Here is a 22,122-nt window from a genome sequence, read left to right as displayed (position 1 = left end):
TAGTATAGACCATTTTCTTTTAAACAATTAGGAAGGTACATAGAATATAAAAGCAATGTAGTCCCACCCTAACGAAGAATAAACAAGCTGAAGATTCACTTCGCCCGTCTAAATCAATGAAATGAAAGGGAGGTCAATCCTTACAAAGCCATTCCATGTTAAGCTATGAAATGAAGGGACCCATTTGACAAGCTAAAAACAAAACAAGATTCCAATTCTTTACATGAAAAGATAGCTTAAATCAATGTAAGAAACAATAAAATTTCAAATATCCACCTAACCCTCTTCTCCTCTAAGGCTTCTTATAAAAAGCCAAAGGCTGCATTTTCTATGCAAGCAAAATCGCCACATGCTACTATGCCTTCGCCACATTTGTGGTGAAGAATGAAGATCCTAGCACACATTCATATATATATATATATATATATATATATATATATATATATATATATATATGTGTGTGTGTGTGTGTGTGTGTGCATGCATGCATGCGTGCGTATGTGCGTGCGTGTGTTTATTGCTAGACTTGCCACCACATAGTATTCTATAGTAGAGGGACATATTGCACTATCCCTCGACTTAAGTCATGAGTAGACTCATGGCATGAGCGTGAATAACCGTCTACCCATTTCTTGCATGGGTTAGTGAGGTGTTATAAAGTTGCATGTGACGAGAGAGAGAGAGAGAGAGAGAGAGAGAGAGAGAGAGAGAGCATGTGGAGAGGAAGGTCGCCGGATTGGTGTTGCCCATGGAGCTACCTACTACTGGTCGGTTGCATGAATGTCGATCGGGTACTTTTTCTCCTTTTGGCTTTGAGGGCAAAAGCTGGAGGTAGCTCCCTTTGATGATATTGTGCGGTTAAGCACAGAGCTCATTCACATAGTAGGAGCAAGAAGAGGGGTAGTTGACAAAGATGAAGGATGGATATATGCTTTGAGATGTTTAGAACACTCAAGAGGGTAGGAATAACACATCTAGTAGGCTTTCTCTGTGTACAAGACTCTGATAGAACCCTAGCCCCCTCAAGACACATGTAGTGCTCGAGAGACTTTGTACTGTTTTTGGATTAATATAAATTCTCTCAACTCACAATTGTGAGCCTGGGAAAACGAAGAATCTGTAATTTTTTGGTTATGATAATATAATCTACTCACCATTGTGATTTTTTTTAAACAAGGTGAGAAGGCATGAAGGCCTACTAAGTTAAAAGGGGGATGAAATTTATAAAGAGTAAGTTTAAATGAGTGGCTACAATCACATGGAATTTTTATTGTGTTTTAATAAAAATTATATTTTCCATTATACATACATAATAACAAATGTTTTATATATTAAAAAAAGCTCCATTTCAATAACAAGGGGAAAGATGAATGCTGCACATTATCATTTGAAAATAAAATAGAATAAAATAAAAATATAAATAAAAAAATATGCATGACATTATTCATTATACATCCATTATACATAGATAATCACAAATAATTTATATATTAGAAAAGGTTCCAATTCAATAATAAGGTGAAAGGTGCACAAAATAAAATGAAAAGGTAATAAAATAAAAAGACACATTGAAAAACTAAAACAAAAAATATTTTAATGTTTTCATAAATAAACATAGATTTGATAAGCATTGAGAATATTAAAACAATTTAATAAAACGAAGCGTTGTCAAGTCCTATAATGAAATGACTCTTTACAAATTAAAATATTACAAAAAGTTTATTGACTCAGTACTTCACATCATAGTCAAACTCCTATGGATACACTTTTTGATCTTTTGTTCTCAAAATCTTTTTTAAGCATGCCAAAAAAAAAAAATGAATGCATATCTAGGAAATAGCATTGAAAGGACATGATTTCTTTGTCTTGAAGATTTTTAAGACTTTCTTGAGGGACACATTTCATACAAATAGAATTGAAGAACCCTCACCCATATGGATACTAAAGACTTTAGCAGCCAAAAAAAGGATGACAAAATACTATGTTCATCAAATATCAAATTCTCCTAATGCATTTACTTCTACCGTAAGTGTCTAATACTCTGTTAAGGCAACTACTTCTATAGTTCATCTCCTCAATGTTGAATCTTTGTGGTACTAGTGTGTCACATAGCTATAGGTATGCAATTTTTTCATTAGGCAGCTTTTAAGAGGTAACCTAGGGTAGTGCCAATGCACCTATGTGTGTCTTGTTCTCTTAAAAATTCCCTAGAATACGTATGTATTGAATTTAGTTCTTGGGTACCCATCAAGAGATATACACGAGGACCCCCTCAAAAATAATGAGTAGATACTTCGTAAATGTTTTGGAGTGTTGTGAAAGAATGACATGTGATCATGAACTTCAAACCTGCGACCTCAACATCTCAACTAAGCTAGGACCTCGCAGTGGATTTTGTGCATGCACACACAAAAAAAAACGAGCTTGCTATTGTCGCCCTTTGCCCCCCTTTTCCCGCCTTGGGATGTAGGCTTGGTTGCACCTTGCTTCGAATATCGCCAACCCACCTAACCGAATCTTGGTTTGTAGCTACCTCCTTGACACTCGTACAAGCTAGATATACCTCCCCATTCCACGTTCTTTCTTCTACTGGCATGTGTCCTACCACCCGCCTCCTTGCCCACCACCTTGCATCATTTTTGCCTTTTATTTGTGTTAATTGAGATGGAATCCACTTGAGATTCCATCTAAAAACCAAGGCCACAATTGTGGATACATATCTACTTGCTCCAGTCTTGTAATAGATGGAATTTTTACAGATTCCATTTCAGTTGTAAAGTTCAAGAAAGACTTTTGATGTAGGACAGTCCGATGCAATACCGTTTGGGACCGATGGAAAACAGAGCTGACCATTGCAATTGTAGGCTTATCATAGAGAAGCTAGGAGAGTAGATGGCCTGCTTCTTTGCATGACCACTGACTGTTGGCATGTTGGCTACCTCACCTTCCCGTGCCACATTTGGTGGGCATCTACAACCACACATTCCCTCCTCTGTTTCTTGACTTGGATGCTTGCACATGGCATTCTCAATTGTTATGCTAACCATTTGACTCAGAGCACCGATGTGCCCACATCTATGTAACTATTTCGTCCCCAACCCCTGACTGCTCCTACTGTCCCATGGCTGTCGTGCTCCATCACCATGTGCATGCCTCTCCATCCTTCCTCAATCAATCTTGCAACTTTTATTTCAACTCCTCATGTTGCCTCCTCCACATGCCTGCTATGCATGTGCCCAAAACCTCCTTGCCTCATCATCATCGGCTCTTTCACCTGCTTGTACATGTGTAGCATTGCTGACACCATGGCATCGCACCTTTGTCCCTCTTTCTGTGTCTTCTTTACAAGCTGGTCAGAGATGACACACACCATATACATGCATCTACCATTGCCGTCAGGCCTCTTCATAGTAGTGAGAATGCTTCACAGATGCTCTCAGATCAGACCCACTTTGCGCCTGCACACAAATCAAAGATAGACAAAGACTCTTCATAAAGCTCGCATACAAAGTGGAGAGAGAGAGAGAGAGAGAGAGAGAGAGAGAGAGAGAGAGAGAGAGAGAGAGAGAGAGAGAGAGAGAGAGAGAGAGAGAGAGACCACCCTCATCTCCACGCTCTTGCAACCTCAACTCACTGCACTAATTTATGCTACCGCCTCACCGTTGAATGCAATGCACCTCAATTTTTGCATTCTTTCCCTTTTCCTCTTTGGTACACTGCTTAACGTCACCCCTGCCACCCCTCCTCCTGATAGCCGTCATGATGCTCACAACAAAGTTTCTCTGTGTGTTTGTGTGTGTGTGTCAGCATCCAACTTCATGATCATAGTTGGCATATCTCTCTCTCCCTTCTCTCTCTCTCTCTCTCTAGGTGTGTGTGTGTGTGTATCCGCATCTACCTTTGTGACCACATCTATTATCTCTCTCTCTCTCTCTCTCTCTCTCTCTCTCTATATATATATATATATATATATATATATATATATGTGCCTCCCCTTGTCTTTTTCTTCAATTTCAAAGCAAAGGCATCTCTTTAGAAATGGACACTTCCTTTTCCCTTTCCTTCTAGTATGTGACCCAAGAAAATGCATGTCTTCTATTCTTACAACTACAAAGGTGGAAAATTATATAGATTCTATTCTTCTACATGTATATAATTTTGTGCATTTCCAAAAACTAATTTACATCTCTCTATGGATTCTAATATATATATATATATACATGCAAGAGGCAACAAATACACCTTTAATACAAAGCTTCGCAAGTTCTCACATGCTACACAGGATTTTCTAGCCCTCATTCAATGGATCTAGGATTGCTTTATAGCTATTGAAGAGAATCTCTCTCTCTCTCTCTCTCTCTCTCTCTCTCTCTCTCTCTCTCTCTCCCCAGTGCCCAAAGAAAACTTTAAATACTAAATTCCTTCATTTTTTGTAGGTTTTCTTATCTTCTAATTTAAAATTTTTAGGGTATTGTTTCAAAATTTGTAGGTGACATTACAACTTTTTCTCGAGCTTTGCTCCCAGTTCATGAAGTCTCCAATGTTTATGGTGCTTGTCATACAATAGAAGGCGCTTTTTTGGGGGGGGGGGGGGGGAGAGAGAGAGAGAGAGAGAGAGAGAGAGAGAGAGAGAGAGAGAGGGCCTGCTTGTCATACAATAGAAGGCGCTTTTTGGGAGTGGGAGAGAGAGAGAGAGAGAGAGAGAGAGAGAGAGAGAGAGAGGGCCTGCTAGCTCCATGATGAAGGAGAATTTAACCTTAAATAGCTTCTCCAAGGAGATGCTGCCCATCTTTGGTCAACATGGAAGACGATCATGTCTATGTATACCACATATGAGAGATGCAATTGGCCATGGACGTGAAGAAGATGTGTAGTGTCATTGCCACCCAATGAGCCATCTTGTGAGGAGTACCATCACCACTTGGTTGCACTCATACTGGGATGGTATACTAAAGATGGATAATACCAAGCCTTTAAAAGAGGTGAAAAGAAGCATAGCTCATGTTTGCTCATTGGATGACTTATACATCAGACCCAACATTCTTGAGTCCATGTGATTGGCCCCTAACTTGATGTAGGAAGCGATGAAGAATGGTTTAAAGACATCAAAGCATGTTTCTAGGTTGCTAGCCTTCAAAGGATCATCTCCATGCCCATCCCACATTCACACAAACCAACAATTCAAGAAACCATTAATGTGTTAGACATCATGCAAGTTCTAGATGAGGGATAATCTCCCTCTTCACCACCATCATTAGATATTGGATCAATGTCACCTTCAATAAATAATGCGTAAGGCACTGCAACACCTTTCTCTCCCTACTAAAAGTCTCAAAGCTTTCATCTCTTGTAACATTGGTATTGTGTATCCTAGTGCTGGAAAAAGGGCTAGGTTTAGTGCAATCCCACCTAGAAATGTATCATATAAAGGTTTTCCAAGTTTTTTGGAAAAATATTGTGTATCTGAGTGCTAAAAAAAACCTAGGTTTAATGTGATCCCACCTGCGAAATAAAACCTTCAAATATAGTAGATTTGCCTCTAAAATTTCTTATACATAGGTTTTTCAAGTTTTTAGGAAAAAGTATTGTGCATCTCAGTGCTCGTAAAAAACCTACATTCATTGTAATCTAACCTAAAAATTTTGATATTTACCTCTAAATTCTAGATTTGAAGGTAATAACTCCTACAAAGTTTAGACAAATTTCAAATACAATAAATTTGCCTCTAAAAGTTTTCATAGGTAGGTTTTCCAAACTTTTGAAAAACGCATTGCGTACTTGAGAGCTCGAAGAAAATCTAAGTTTATTGTAAATATAGTAAAATTGCCTCCTTGGCAAAGAGTAAGAACTGCTAAGAATGGAGGTGTCAAGGGCCACATAAGTGTATTCCAAGTGGCTACATTCAAATATGGTGTACATATTGACGAGAACATTTTCAAAATAGGAAGGTTTTTTTAAAGAGCCACTCCATAGCCATTTTGATATTGCATGATGCCACATGCCTTTGAGATGTAAAAATACACAATTGTATCCGGACATGAGCCCTCACCTTGCAACATGTGAAAACTACTTAGAGCTTTGTTGTGGGAGCGAATCACACCACCTACAAAGTGTATGCAACACTACCTAGATCAACATAATGTCAATCGAGGACACAAATGACACGATAGGCGCACAAAGGAAATCTCTTTAGCTTGTTAGGTATGTGAGACCATCCCACACATACAACACTCTGGAAAGTTAACTAAACCACAATTAGGAATCTCACTGCTCTCAACTACATCACCCAACCCACATACACACAAGCGGAAGGAAACTCACCAAATCATACCAGGATTGTATTGAGGCGGTCCAGGGCGGGCAACAAGAAGAGTGGCCTCTAAGCACCCTTCTAGGCTCCATGTTGCTCAATTGGGTTGGGGTTGGAAAAAAACAACAAACACACACACACAAACCCGCAACCTAACCCTCCACAAATTTGGGGCACCACCTAGTTTTGGATACGAACTAGGACGCGTAGAGAGAGAGAGAGAGAGAGAGAGAGAGAGAGAGAGAGAGAGAGAGAGAGAGAGTGCTCGTGTTGCTTTGAAATGTATTGACAGTGATCAAGAAAACTCAATTATATATGTAAGAAAGAGAGAGAAGGGGGAAGGGGTGCTCGTTGCACTAATACCTTCTTACAAATCTGTCATGAGCAATCAAAGTGAGATTAGTGTTTGTTCAACATAGCTTGAGTAAATTACACCGCAACACATCACAAGAAAAGCCACCCCAATCACTGTCTTAAGGCCAGGGGAGTCCTCTCCACCCTGTCACCCTCTTACAGTATGTGGGATTTATGGCTAAATTGATAACAACACCCAGAGACAAGCTATCAAGAACTTAAATAAAACACCCAGACACTTACACATCATTGTTGTCCATGACTTCACGTTGGAAGAGAGATAAAGTATCCATGCTTAGTCCAAATCCACCCTCCTTGATTCAACAAATGTTGGGCTTACACTAGTAGGAGAAATGATAGATTTCCTACTCTCAATTGAATTATCACTCTCTCTTACAATGGCATACAGATCCCTTGCTAATCGCCCCTAATACAACACATACATATGCATAAGACAATGAGATTCCACTCAAGAGCTCCTTCCCAAGAGGTTGAGCTTGGCTTCTCAAGCTATAGCATAAATCTCTTGCTTATGGCTCCCCCCTTTTGTGCTAGCTAGACCCTCCTTTTATAGCAATTTTGAGGGCTAGGGTTACTCCTCTAACCATGGTTGGGTTAGATTTTCAGCACTTATCTAATTTCTTTTTCTTGCAATTATCAAGAAGTTGGTGGGGATAGATAACGAAAAGAGAGAGGAGAGAAGTGGAGATGATAGGACTTTTCATAGTAGGTTAGTGTTAGTAAATTAGTAGAGTTAGTATTTTTATTGATTTACAAATGGAATTGGATATTTACAATGGGAGTATCCATGTAGGATACAAATAAGAAAGAAAAAACTCTTAATAAGTAAGAAAATATGGATTTCTTACAATGTTGATGCTCCAAGTGTCTTGAGTAGGGTCAATTTTGATGCTTGTTGACGGTCCACTAGCTTTGACGGTACGTTTTTTCTCCACTCTTGACCTTCCTTGGGAGCCAAGGTAATTGAATATGAGTAATCAATCACCATGATGCTGTCTTTCAAGAGAAGAGGCTGAATTTTGTGGTTTTTTTGATAGATATGGGTAATATGGAGGAGGAAAAATGAGACTAGGTGGTCAATTTTGGAATGGAAGTGTGTGTAGGAGACATGAGTTCACCATGGTTTCTCTTATTCTTCAAGGTTGAGAAGAAGGTGAGTAGGGTACAGAGAGGAGTGGTGAGAGAGGTGGGGATGATGAGTGGAGAAGTGTGTGTGAAAGAGGAAAATGATAAAGTGGAAGAGGAGTATGGCTGCATAGCATGGGCAAACTGTGGTCCACCAATAAAATCATAGCTCACAGCTCGTAGCTCAAAAAAAAAAGAAAAAAAATGAGGCAAAAGTTCAGCCCACCAGCTACAACTTTTCTTTGTATCACCTTTTCAAATTCTGAGAGCAAGTGACCTTTAAAAATTCATCAAAACTGACTGTCTTTTCCCACTGCACAAAGTCCTTGTGGGGTCCTTCTTTAGATGATTCTTCTAAATGCCTCCAAGAGTGAGCCCTCCATAGTGCATGCATGCATGCCACATACCCTTGACCTTATTTGGTAGGTCTATAATTGAAGAGATTGTTGAGATCATGTTATAAATGAATAGTACAACTAAGGAAACCAAATATTGAGGGGTCTAAAAAAATATGTACATATCAAATATAAATAATATAGGTGGAAAAATATAAAGGGGTCAAAATAAATCTCTCTCATTATAAGTCTACCATAAAAAGATGAATATTTTTTGTGTTCTAATTTATGAGAGTAATAGAGAATAGATGTAGGAAGGAAAAAATCACAATAGTGAAAAAATATACACATAATAAAACTAGTTTTTTTGGATTTTTGTTGGGATGGAGTTACACCAAAAATAAGAGAAACTTGCATGACATTATTTCTATATGGAATAAAGAGTATGCAAAATGGTAAGAAAAAATTGTGGTAATGGTGAGTCAATGTACATAGCATAAATAACACACACCTAGGTAGAAATATCTAAATAAATATCAAAATAATTATGAAAAATCCTTATATTTAGGCCCTATATACAATGAAATATTTACACACAAAGAGGCCATAATATACCTTTTTTAAAATTTTTTTGGCTCAACTAGCCCAGTGACTAGCTAATTGAGGGTTTTTTAGAAAATATGGGGAAAGTCCCCTAACTCACACACGCCTATGTACAGTGAAATGGTAGGGATAGCCAGAGTGTTTGGGTGATTTTGGTAGGGTGAGGTAGCTCACTATGGAAATTTGGATAGCCAAAAAATGGCTATCAGTATGAAACTTAAGGAACACCATCCCCTCACTAGGATACACCTACCCCAAATCCTCTACACTCAAAACCCTCACTCTAGACCCATCTGCGAAAAATACGTATGAAGACAGAGTAGAATTTTGGAAGTGCCTAAAACTAAAATTATGAGTACCTATGCATAGCTTATGTCACCACGATCCTAATGACTACTTGCACGTAGAAAACAGACATCGCTTGATATACTTACGACCACAAATAGCTTGTAGATATGTTAGTGTGTGTGCTATGTTCCACGTGGAATGCTTGACATTCTTGCGTAGCTCTCACCAAGAATATTGCGATGGTGCATTTGGTTCTCCAATGCAATGAGCGAGCAGGGAGTAGCACCAGAATGAAGCTCACACTCTCTCTCTTTCTCTCTCACACACAGCCGACGACAGCTTAAAACTGATTATGAAAATGTTCTCTTTACAAAATGACCTAAGTACCTTATATACTAAGGCTTTAAACCTAAAAAGAGTTCAAGGGTTAAAATGGCTTTGTCTGTACTATCTGGAAGTGCCATTGCACCCCAACTTCTGTAACTAGACTAGCTACTTATTACAAATGATGTTTTAACCATAATCCACAACATTTCATAACTCTCAAAAAATAAGGTTTTGTTGAGTTATGTGATGCTGTTGACCCACGTGTCAACACTCCCCCCCTTTGAATTCATGTCGTCCTTGACATGACCGCGTTATCAATGTCGGTGTGGTCTTTGTTGTCATTTTTCTATCTTGTGCTCCTCTGCTTGTACTTTTGTCAAACCACAACAAGAATTATGATTCATGAAAATGATAACTGATGACAAAATTTATGTGCTTCACATCCAAGCGTCAAGCTGCAAAATTTGCTACTGTCACTATAGGGCTATTGCCATATCTAAATTAAGAAAGAACCTAATTTCGTTAGCTTGATTCTTATCATCATGGATAGATAAAGCTCCATCCATCACCCGCTCCAGTAAATTTGTCAATTTTGAGTATGTCTCACTGTCAGAAACCACCTCTACAATTTGTAGAATTGAGTGATTGGCTTTTAAAACTTGTGAACCAATGACAACTTTGTAAGAATTCTGTAGAAATTGTCTGGCTAAACCTTCAACTTCTTTAGGCCAAGTTGCACTGCAACACAAAGTCTGTCTGCCATGCCGAATCTGGGAGATAATTTCTCTGATTTGAGGTTCAAAACCCATGTCCAACATTTGATCCACCTCAATCAAGGACAAGATATGTAGCCCTGCAAAGGTTGGTTTGTCTCCCATTTGTGTCTTCTCTTCTTTGTTGGGGTGACTCCTTTGTTCCTACATCAAGGTGATCAAAGTCGCATGTGCCATTGTTAGGTTTTGTGTGATGTGTAATCATTATACTGCTTCTACTTGATACATGACTTAATTAAAGCCTGACAAACCATCGGTTAGTTTTCCAAGTTAGTAATTTTCTTCAGAAGGACCTTATCCAACATCATTCGCGATAGATGACCATCTCTGGGCTATCATCATACATTTGTCCCCAAAACTCATATACATGATGTACAGGGTATGGAGATGGCTATCATGGATTTAGATTTGAAAAAAATGCATCTTTGGCTAGCTAGGGGTTATACTTTTTATTTTTTGAACCCTTAGCTTGTGCTCTCTATTCTTAGCCTCCTGACAAAGTTTGGCTTGATTTGGACTTGTATTTGGAACTTTTTGGATTTCAGTCTTGAAAATGACTAATGGGCATCTTTGGCACTTTCTAGCTGCCAAACACATGTAGAACCAATGATGATGACCAGAATTTGGCTTAACCCCTAGTTGCTCCTGCAAACATTTATCATGATAGATGACTGAACTGTCATTTCTTCCCCTTTTGTTTGTTAGGCTTCATTAAGTCACATACAAGATAGAAGATTTACAGTATAAAGATCTACTTCCTGTATATGGCCTTGTAGTTGCATGAAGTGTATGGTAGGAAAACTTACTTGATGGGTGCTTTCGTTTAGTCGTATCACCAACTTTCTTTTTCCTTGTAGGCCATCCCGGAGTTTTATGACCATTCTCAGTCATTTTTGGCCTCATTTCATTGTTGAATACTGATCAACATTCTTTCTTACCTTTGACATTATAGCCTTATGCGGGCTTTCGAGGCATACCTCGTGTAGTTTTGTCATTTTTCTATACGTTCTTCTCTCTGTACTGCTCATGCATCTCGTCAGTCTTTTCTTCATCTCGATTATGGTTTTTTTTCCTTTTTTTGGTTTAATAAAAAAATCAAAAATAAAAAAATATAACCAAAACCCAACTCAACAAAAAGTGAAATTATTTGAGTAGAATTCTAAACACTATGTACACTGTACACATGTCCCTAGGGGCTCACTATGGCTTTTCCCCCCCTACTCCTCTTGTAATGCTATTATGAGGGCATATACTCTAAATTTTTTCAAAAAATTACCACAATCAAACACAAAAATCCAATGCAGCTCACAAAACATTTCCCTCTAATATTCATAATAGTAGGTCTGCATTTAGAAGGCCTCCCCCCCTCCTATTTGGAGTCCTCCTTGACGTTAGGGTATCGCCGAGGGTATGTGTTGTGCTCGGGCAATCAAGAATTGTGCCTATGCAAGCCTTGTAATGTATCCCTATTATGCATACATAGTCAATGCATGGAAAAAATTTATGTTGTGCAAGATGTGGGTATAAGCAATTTGCTTATTGGCATTTTTGGCGAGCCTTCCTATTCTAAGCAATGTGATGGTCTTTGAAGCTCTTGTGTCGCTTGCTTGATTGAAGGTTGTAGAGAGATTTGAACTTTCTCTTTGGTTGCCTCTCGTTATTTGGCTTCCAAGATTTTCCTGAGCATTCACTTCATCTATTGATCTATATGCCTTCTGCAGCATGCACTGGTGAAGTGAGCTACTTGCTTTTTGCTAATTGTATTGTAATCGTAGGAGGAATTGAAAGAATTCAAGCGGCGGTGCAGTGACAACAGTTTTATTGATTTCCTTTGGGACCCACTTCTTTGTGATTTCCGGTTGTTTTGTTCATGATGCTCATTTGGGAACCCATACATGTCACTGCTTTGTTTGTGTTTGAAGAGTCTTCTTTGGAATCCACCATTTCTTTGCATTAGTTAGCATCGCTTTTTGCTTCAGCCCTCGTACGCTTGGTTGGGCATGTGATTCAAACTTTGGGAGTTGGTGCCTCAACTATTTCGGATTCCAAATTTACTCCTAGCCTCTTTGTGCTCGAGTCAGCTTCTTTGGGACCCAAATTTGATTTGTGAAAACTTCTAGCTTTGTGTTTTTCTTAGCCATTCTTGCAGACTTCACTTGTTTTCCTTTTGGCGTTGGAGCTTGTGATTTTTCTTCATCTTATCAAGCCAAGCTGGCTCTTTGGTATCCAGATTTGTCAAACTTTTTGGCTCTAACGTGTTGTTCGTTGCTTTTGGCCTTCCTTAGTTGTTACTAAAGTTGTTAGTGATAGTGATGACCTCAGTTTCCGGTAGGGAATGTCATAAGAATCATCACTGTTGCTACTATCCTTAGCAAGGATGATATCTGACACTTTGCCTTTGTGGTTTGGCTAGTTATGGAAAGTTACAGTTTGTTTGCTCTTGGATTGCAGTTTCTAGGAGGACTTTTCTATCCAATTGATTAGAGCGGTGTTAGCCTATTGACATGGCTGTCTTCTCCTTGGTTGAGTCTTTTCTTCATGTGTAGGAGCCACGTATGAGGATGCTTGTTGTAGTTGCATTTCCACTGAGGATTTTGGAATCGACTTATGATTCTAGGATGCATTCCTCTTGCTTTAAGCTTCCACATTGAGAAGCTCCATACATCCACAGTTCTTTAGACTTACCCAACCATGCTGGAAGTTTTGATTGTGCTACTGTAGCGAAATCAAACTTCTCCACAAGGGTTCTTGTTCTTGTCACATCCTTGTAACTATGGTCCTTAAGATTTATTCTTGTTGTGGTAACCATATATCTCAAGTAGATATGGTCATAACCTTCTTGGACCATTTTCAATTGCCTCATGAATGGTCTTCCTAGAATGATCTCATAGTTTTTCTTCCTGCTGAAGTCAACAATAGTAAATGTATGCTCATATTCAATGCCATCTATGTTTTCTAGCAGTCCTAGGGACCTTTTCTTTTGTCCGTCTGCAAGTTGCAGTTTCATCGTGGTAGCCCTCATTGTTGGTTTTCCCCATTTTTTCCAGATCTCTTTTGTTGCGATGGCAACGCCAGATCCACTGTCAAGGATTGCCATGGTCTTTAAACCTTAGAATTCCATAGGAAGAGTGGTGTTGCCATCTTCTCCCTCATAGTACTCTCCAACCTTGTTTAATGTCACTAGCCTAGTGTTTAGCTGAGGCATTTCAAGCTCTTTGATCCCTTGCTTCATTTGATTTTTTGGGTTTTTCACACCAATAGTTCACATGTTCGGTATTATTTTAAGCAACTTGGCTAACATTATCGTACAAATAACTAGTGTTAACAAAATGTCTATCAGCCCTTTTGAATTGATGGCCTGTTGGAAGACAGTCTCCGTGATGGGACTACAATAACATCTAACTTGGCCTCGTGCTCTCTTGTATAGGACAATAGTTCTCTTAGCGAATGGGTTTGACTGTCCATAGAGTGTACACATCCTTTGTCTCCCCAATATGATTCCACTTCTAGATTCATTTGAGATCTAGCCTCAAATTCCTCTATAGGTGGAGAGACACTCCTCTTCCATCATCTGTTTGGTTTACTCGTCTGCTTAGCTCACTAGCTTCATTAGCCTCTCTGACTTGTTTTTACAATTTGTCAAGACCATCTATTTCTTTGTAACTCTCAGGTATAGCTATGTGAAATCCCTCGAAATAGTTATCCGTGGTATTCAACACTATCCTTGGTTTTGATGCGGGGTCCTTGAGATTTGGTCCGTGCTCGTGATTGGAATCTAGCCCTTTTTGTTCCTGGTTTAGTGGCATTATAGCCGTAGGTGGAACAAGTATCACACTCTTATGTTTTCCAACTGGTGGTTCTAGTAAAGCTTGGGCTGTTCAAAACAATCAATCTGTGCCCAGAGACTTTATATGCGTATGATGTCTATTGACTCAGAATTTCTCCAATCTTTAACTATAGACTCTCCTTGATATATTCTAACCACTCCAAGTCTCAGTTTGTGATTCTATCACTTTTAGGTAGGTCTATGAGTCCTTTTTTTTGTTTGGTTGCGTGCAACTTCCCAGGGAGTTTATGTTACCATATACATGTGGTAGTGATGTGTGTGAACACACTAGGACCGCCAAGGCATTTTTTCCCTCTTTAGGAGGTTTTCCCCCCCGAGCATTATATATACGCCCATCACTCTAGGGCTATCTATCTTTCCATTGCATACTAAGTAACACACTCTCTATTGTATGCCTTGAGCTTCCTTCATCTTCTCCAAGGTGTGTGCGTTTCTCTGCAATCCTAATTCCAACAATTGGTATTAGAGCAGGTTGCGTCCTCCCGGGCTTAGTCGCCAGTTGCTCCAGCACATGCCTGCTCACTTTCTCCAATTTCAGTGAGCTCATTTCAGCCTCCATTTCCACTACAGGCAGTACTGCACAGGCTATTTCATCATTTTGTGAAAATTTTTTGTCAGTGCCGTTTTCTGCATAACAGGTGCCTCATAGTCTTCTACGGTTTGTGCTATATAGCACCTGTTGTTCCCTCTCCATTTCTCCTATTTTTGGGCAGTTTTCACATCAGGTGCAGCATTTACCATGGCTGACAACAACACAGATGTGTTCAAGACGTTTGCTACTGAGGACAGGTTGGATGGGCACAACTACCCTATGTGGGTTTATATGATGCAACATGTTCTTGTGTCAAAGGGCGTCTGGAACATTGTGCAGAGCATTGATGTACGTCCTGGTTCTGAGGATGTAGGCAATGTTGAGGATGTTGCAAGTCTTGCTGCTATTAGAGTTGTTTTGCCTACGGCAGAACAAGCTCATTGGGATGTAAAGGATGCGCAGGCTCATGCATTGATTGTGTTGTCGGTGAAGTGCACCATTTTTCCTCACATTCGTTCAACAAAATCTGCAAAACAGGCTTGGGATATTCTAGCAGGTCTTTATGCCAGCCGCAATTAGGCTAAAATTGCTTTGCTGCGTAAAGAGCCGGAGTCGAAGATTATGCATGAGGAAGATGATATGGACACTTTCCTAGCTAGTGTCAAGGATATCAACGAGCAACGTATTTCTGCAGGTGAAGTCATTTCAGACAGTTCCCTTGTGTAGACTGTTCTTGATGCCTTACCAGATTCCTACCAGACTTTTGCTAGTACTTGGAGACTGATGACCCAAGGAAATCCTGAAGTTGTCAAGTTTGATGTAACGCAGCCTCACGGTTTTGTCATAAAAGGACAAGAGGAGAAAGTGTGCAAATGTAAGAAGGCTTTGTATGGGTTGAAGCAATCTCCTCGTGCTTGGTATGAGAAAGCTAACACTCATTTGGTTAAACGAGGCTTTTGTAACAGTCCAACAGAAAGCACATTGTATGTAAAGCGTGAGGGTGATGTACTTCTCATTGTGGTTCTTTATGTCGATGATTTGTTGATCACTGGACCACATGAGAGACATATTGCTGAATTTAAGGCTGATTTGAATGCTACTTTCAAGATGAAATATTTGGGGTTGTTGCATCATTACTTGGGTATACAGTTTAAGCACTGTGATGGTGGTATTGCCTTGTGTCAGAAAAGTTACATAGAGACATTGCTATGTAAGTTTGGACTTGAAGATTGCAAACCTATTGCCACTCCCATGGAAACAGGTTTGAAGTTGAGTCTACATGATACTGGAGATCCTACTGATGTCACTCTTTACCAAACTACTGTTGGTTGTCTCATTTATGTATGCAACACGAGGCCAGACATTCCGTTTGCAGTCTCACTGGTCAGCAGATTTATGCATAGCCCAGGGTCTAAGCATTGGGAGGCTGTCAAGAGGATTTTCCACTACCTTAGTGGCACTTTACATCTTGTCTTGTTTTATCTCAAGGGGGATCATTGCCGCCAGACTTACATGCTTTTTCGGACTCAGATTGGGCTGGTTGTTTTGACACGCGAGTGTCTACAAGTGGTTTTTGTTTCATGCTTGGCAGTTCATGTATATCATGGTTGAGCAAGAAGCAACCTACTGTGGCCACTTCGAGTTGTGAGGCTAAGTACAGGGCAGTCTTCACAACTATGGTTGAGTGTGTATGGCTCAGATGCCTTATGGTTGATTTGGGTGTTGGACAGGACACTGCCAACACTATCTACACTGACAGTCAGAGCGCATTGGTAGTTGCGAGGAACCCAGTTTTTCATGCTCGCACAAAGCACATTGAGGTGCATTACCACTATGTCAGGGAGAGGCTCTCAGCAAGAGAGATTAGCTTGGCTTATGTGCCAACACAGGACAACCTTGCAGATCTTTTCACAAAGGCATTGTCTCGTGAGAAGCTTGAAGCTTTCCCCAAAGCTTTGGGCTTACTCCCCTTTGTGGATTGATCATGTCCTCTGGGCATGGCACTTACCTTTACTCATGTGCCAGCTCTCGTTCACCGCATCACTCCAGGGGGGATTTGTTACCATATACATGTGGTAGTGATGTGTGTGAACACACTAGGACCGCGAGGGCATTTTTTCCCTCTTTAGGAGGTTTTCCCCCCCGAGCATTATATATACGCCCATCACTCTAGGGCTATCTATCTTTCCATTGCATACTAAGTAACACACTCTCTATTGTGTGCCTTAATCTTCCCTCATCTTCTCCGAGCTGTGTGCGTTTCTCTGCAACCCTAATTCCAACAGTTTAGCTAAGCCAAAAGTGATCCAAATTGAATGAAACTTGGTCTCTAGGCCTATTTTGTCATGGCAAACACTTCTGTAAGCTCATATGCAATTTTAGACCTCTAATTTGGTACTTGAGACATCACACGCGTATGATGTCTTTTGTGAAAAAATGAAGTGACTTTTATTGCAAACACTCCTTATCACTCAAGCAACTCTCAACAACTTCCAAAATTCAATTTGAACACTTTTTGTGCAAGTTATGATCAATACAAGCATGAACCTTGCCCAATTTCTATCTTTTGGAGCTTTTATTAGCCCAAATGTGCTCCAAATGCAATGAAATTTTGGCTAGGGACTTCTTTTATGCTCTAGGACACTAGGGTATAGTCAAATGTCTGATTTGACCCAAATCTGGCCTCTAAGACATCATACATGTATGATGTCTTTGGCTCATATTTCCGTTCTGCTTCTACCTAAGGAACTCCTTGATGCATACAACAAGAATATGTGATCACAACAAATTTTGGATGTCAAAATTGCTCAAAATAACTAGTTTTTCACCTTTACCTTCTTCTATCTGCAAAAATATCCTTAAATGCAAAAATATGTGTCCAAATGAGTTAAAATTTTGCAAGCAAGCTTAAATCATCATTCCCAAACCTCCTGTGTGGTCAAAAGTGCAATTGGACCTTCAGATCTTGCCTTGAGACATCATGCGCGTATGATGTTTATGTGCTCAGAATTGGCCCAAACTTGGTCTATAGTTTGTTTTATGGTGCTAAACACCCTAGTATGCTTAGATTTCAACTTTGGTCCCTAAAATTTCCCTTTAGACATCATATGCATATGATGTCTAACTGATCAGTTTGAAGTGAAATTTACTCTAGAGGTTCCTCGCCACACCGGTAACCCACAACAACTTTCATAATTGAAATCCAACACTTTTTGTGCAAGTTATGATCACTTTAAGCATTCACTTGCCTAGATCCGTTTTGTGGGCATTTACAAGCCCAAGAATGCTTCAAATGCAATGAAATTTGGCATATATGCTTCCTAAATGTTGTAGATCACAAGGGTGCCGCTCAATTGTAATTTTTGACCTAAAATGTGGCCTCTAAGACATCATACATGTATGATGTCTAGGTGGTCAGAATAAACTTCTATTTCTACCATAGGTGCTCCTGATAGGTAGAACCTGAATATGTGCTCACAGAAAATTTTGGATGCCAAAATTACACAAAGTCGTCACTTTTGACAAGGAAATCCTCTGAAAGAGTAAACTTTCCTCCTATACTCATCTATATGCCCAAATGGAATGAAATTTGGTGTATGTGCTCAACACAACATACAGAAGATGGCTATAATGTCAAAAGTTCACTCTTGCTGCCATAATTAGCCTTGAGACATCATACGTGTATGATGTCTACTGGTGGATTTTTGGCTAGAATTCATTCACAAGCATCCCCAAGTCTCTAGCACTAATTTTCAAGAACTTCTACCAATTTTCATGTAAAAATGTGCTCAAATAACAAGTTTCTCTTTTTTTTTTGTTTCCGACACTCCGTCTTTTGTCTTTTAGGTGTCAAGAGCTGGTCAAAACTCTAGTCTCAATGTATACTTAGGGAAAAAACCCCCTTTCTGAACACTGTGGTGGAGTCAAAATTTTCAAATTTTGTCTCCAGATGCCTCTTGAGACATTATACGTGTATGATCTCCAAGTTAACAGAATTTTAGTTTTTCTTCACAAAACCCTTGCACATGCCCTCTTTTATACACAACACCAATCAGTCATGCAAAAATGTCAACAGAAAGCTGTTTATTGAATTTTCTCCTTAAAAGCAGACTTTTTAGAGATTTTGAATGGAAACAAGCACTTCAACAAATAATTCAGTGATAAATAACTCTAGATAAAAAATCAGATCAGGTACCTAAAGCTACTCCTACACATCATATGAGGTTTTGCATTTATGAGTAGAAAAACGCTTCAATGCCACACACAGACTAGCAAACGTTTTTATCACCTCACAAATCACTCAACCACCAACAATAACTCTAACCTACAACTCATACTACAAATCCTAACTAAATCTACCTGGTCATCGGCAAGACACACGCTTCCTCGTTGTCCACTTGATCTTGGAATATCCTCTTCTAGATCCACTTAAGAAAAATGCTTTCTTTAGCCAAAACTAATGCAAGCAATCATCACATGAGTGTTAGTAGGATTACCTACCCAAGTTCTTGTGTCCCCCACAATGGTGTCAATGTTGCAGGTGTGAATCACACCACCTATAAAGTGCATGCAACACTACCTAGATCAACATAATTTCAATCAAGGACACAGATGACATGGTAGGCGTACAGAGAAAATCTCTTTAGCTTGTCAGGTTGAGACCATCCCACACATACAACACTTTGGAAGGCTAACTAAACCACAATCCGGAATCTCACTGCTCTCAACTACACCACCCAACCCACATACAAACAAGCGGAAGGAAACTCACCAAATCATACCAAAATTGTATGAAACTTAAGGAACATCCCCTCACTAGGATACACCTGTTCCAAAGCCTCTACACTCAAAACCCTCACTCTAGACCCATCTACAAAAAACGCGTATGAAGACAGAGAAAATTTTCAAAATTGCGTGAAACTAAAATTTATGAGTACATATGCGTAGCTTATGTTGCCACAATCTTAATGATTACTTGCACGCAAAATACAGACATTGTTTAATATACTTACAACCAGAAATAGCTCATAGATGTATTAGCGTGGGTGCTCCATTCCACGTGGAATGTTTGGCGTTGTCGCGTAGCTCTCACCAAGCCTATCTTGATGGTGCAGTCAGTTCTCCAATGCGATGAGCGAGAGGGGAGTAGCGCCAGGATGAAGCTCACACTCTCTCTCTTTCTCTCTCACACACAGTCGATGGTAGCTTAAAACTTGATTATGAAAAAGTTCTCTTTACAAAATGACCTAGGTATCTTATATACTAAGGCTACCATAGGTTAAACCTAAAATAGAGTCAAGGGGTAAAATGGCTTTGTATGTACAATGTGGAAGTTCCATTGCACCCCAGCTTCTGCAACTAGACTAGCTACTTATTACAAATGATGTATTAACCATAATCCGCAACATTTCATAAGTCTCAAAAAATAAGGCTTTATTGAGTTAGGTCATGATGTGGACCCATCGGTTCAGCAAGCTTCCTTATGCTCACCCTTCTCCTTCTAGACATATGCGGCATCCTAAACTACAAACATCAATACATGAAAAAAAACATTGTATATCCAAGTGCTCGAAAAAAACATAGGTTAAGTGTAATCCCACCTACAAATTTTGAGGTTTACCTCTTAATTCTAGATTTGAAGGTGAGAAAACCTACAAAATTCTTAAAAATTAGTAGGGATGAATTACAAATCAAAGGGGAGGCATACAATCATCATCATACATGCAAATTGATAAATTCAATCATAAAACTTTCAAATATAATAAATTTGTCTGTAAAATTTTATCATATGTAGGTATTTTAAATTGCACCTTTTTGTGGGATTCTCCAAGAGCCCTTGATGCAAACCTCCAGATTTTGTAAAAACCTTCGAACTTTAAAGGCAATAGACAAATTTTAGGAAAATCATGTAAAGACCTTTAAATATACTTTTCTCATATATAGGTTTTCCAAGTTTTTGAAAAAGAGCACTATGTATCTGAGTGCTAGAAAAAAGGCTAGATTTAATGTAATCTCACATGCAAATTTTAAATTCTAGATTTGAAGGTGAGAAAACCCATGAGGTTTATAGAAACTTAGTGTAAAAAACACTCAAATATACTAAATCTCAAGATTAAAGTTCTCATATGTAGGTTTTCTAAGTTTTTGGGAAAAACCACTATGTATCCAAGTGCTAAAAAAAAATGTAGGTTTGGTGTAATCCCACCTATAAATTTTGAGATTTACCTCTAAAAAATAATTTGAAGGTGAGAATATTTGCCTAAGAAGTTCATAGGGAAAAACCTAGGTTTAGTGTAATCCCATTCACAAATTATGAGAATTGCCTTTCAATTCTAATTTGAAGTTGAGAACACCTACAAAGTTCATAGATATTTAGGACAAAAACCTTTAAACATAGTTAATAGTTTACTCTGCCTTCCATCGTCAACTCGAAATTGCTTCCCACCCGCCCTAGATTTTTTCTCTGTCTTAGATTTATCATCTTGGGCTTACTCGCCTTTGTGTGTCATTGGCTGTGGGACTACTTGCGCTCTCTCTCTCTCTCTCTCTCTCTCTCTCTCTCTCTCTCTGTGCCAAAGTACTCACCGTATTTCTCTCTTGCCACTAAATCCCACATATCTTGTCATTCTCTCTTGCCACTAAATCCCACATATTTTGTCATTCTCTCTCACCACTGAGTAAGAGTCTCTCTCTCTCTCTCTCTCTCTCTCTCTTGTTGTCCCCTTTGCCAAAGTACTCACCATCTTTCTCTCTTGCTACTAAATCCCACATATCCTCTCTCTCTCTCTCTCTCTCTCACACACACACACACACACACACACACACACACACACACACACATAAATAGAGAATGTGGACAGTTGTGATCTCGCATTCTCTCTCTCTCTCTCTCTCTCTCTCTCTCTCTCTCACACACACACACACACACACACACACACACACACACACATGTGCGTAGGCAACGGGCAACTATGATATCATGTTCTCTCTCTCTCTCTCTCTCTCACACACACACACACACACACACACACAAAGTACACACACAAAGAGCAAACCTTGTAGCTAGTTTCTCTTTCTCTCTCTCTCTCTCTCTCTCTCTCACACACACACACACACACACACATAGCCTTGGGTGCACGCACGGGCTTGCTCAACTAGATTTGACTCTCTCTCACATACACCACCAATGCCCAGTCACACTCTAGGTTAAGATTTGAGTCTTATGCACACACATAGGCAGTCGCCAATGGCATTTATTCTCTCTCTCTCTCTCTCTCTCTCTCTCACACACACACACACACACACACACACACACACACATAAACACACACACACACGAATGCACACACAACATGGATGAGAACGTATGCATGAGCAGTTGTTGCCTGTCGAGATTGGATTGAGACACTCAAGCACCGAGGTCGTCGAGCTTCATTTATTTCATGGAGTTCCAAACATGGACATTTGTGCAAGCTAAAATGGATGACACGTGGAAAGCCTCTCCTTGCTTAAAAAATTTAAGTTCCATTATATATATGTAGATTTACTTTAGAATTATTTCGATCAAGAAAAAAAATTGGCACTCTCTTCGAGATCTCTCTCTCTCT

Source organism: Adiantum capillus-veneris, chromosome 8, assembly GCF_014529385.1.
Source record: "Adiantum capillus-veneris isolate H3 chromosome 8, ASM1452938v2, whole genome shotgun sequence".
Lineage (NCBI taxonomy): Eukaryota > Viridiplantae > Streptophyta > Polypodiopsida > Polypodiales > Pteridaceae > Adiantum > Adiantum capillus-veneris.
The sequence above is the reverse complement of the archived record's forward strand: the minus strand, read 5'-3'. Positions refer to the sequence as shown.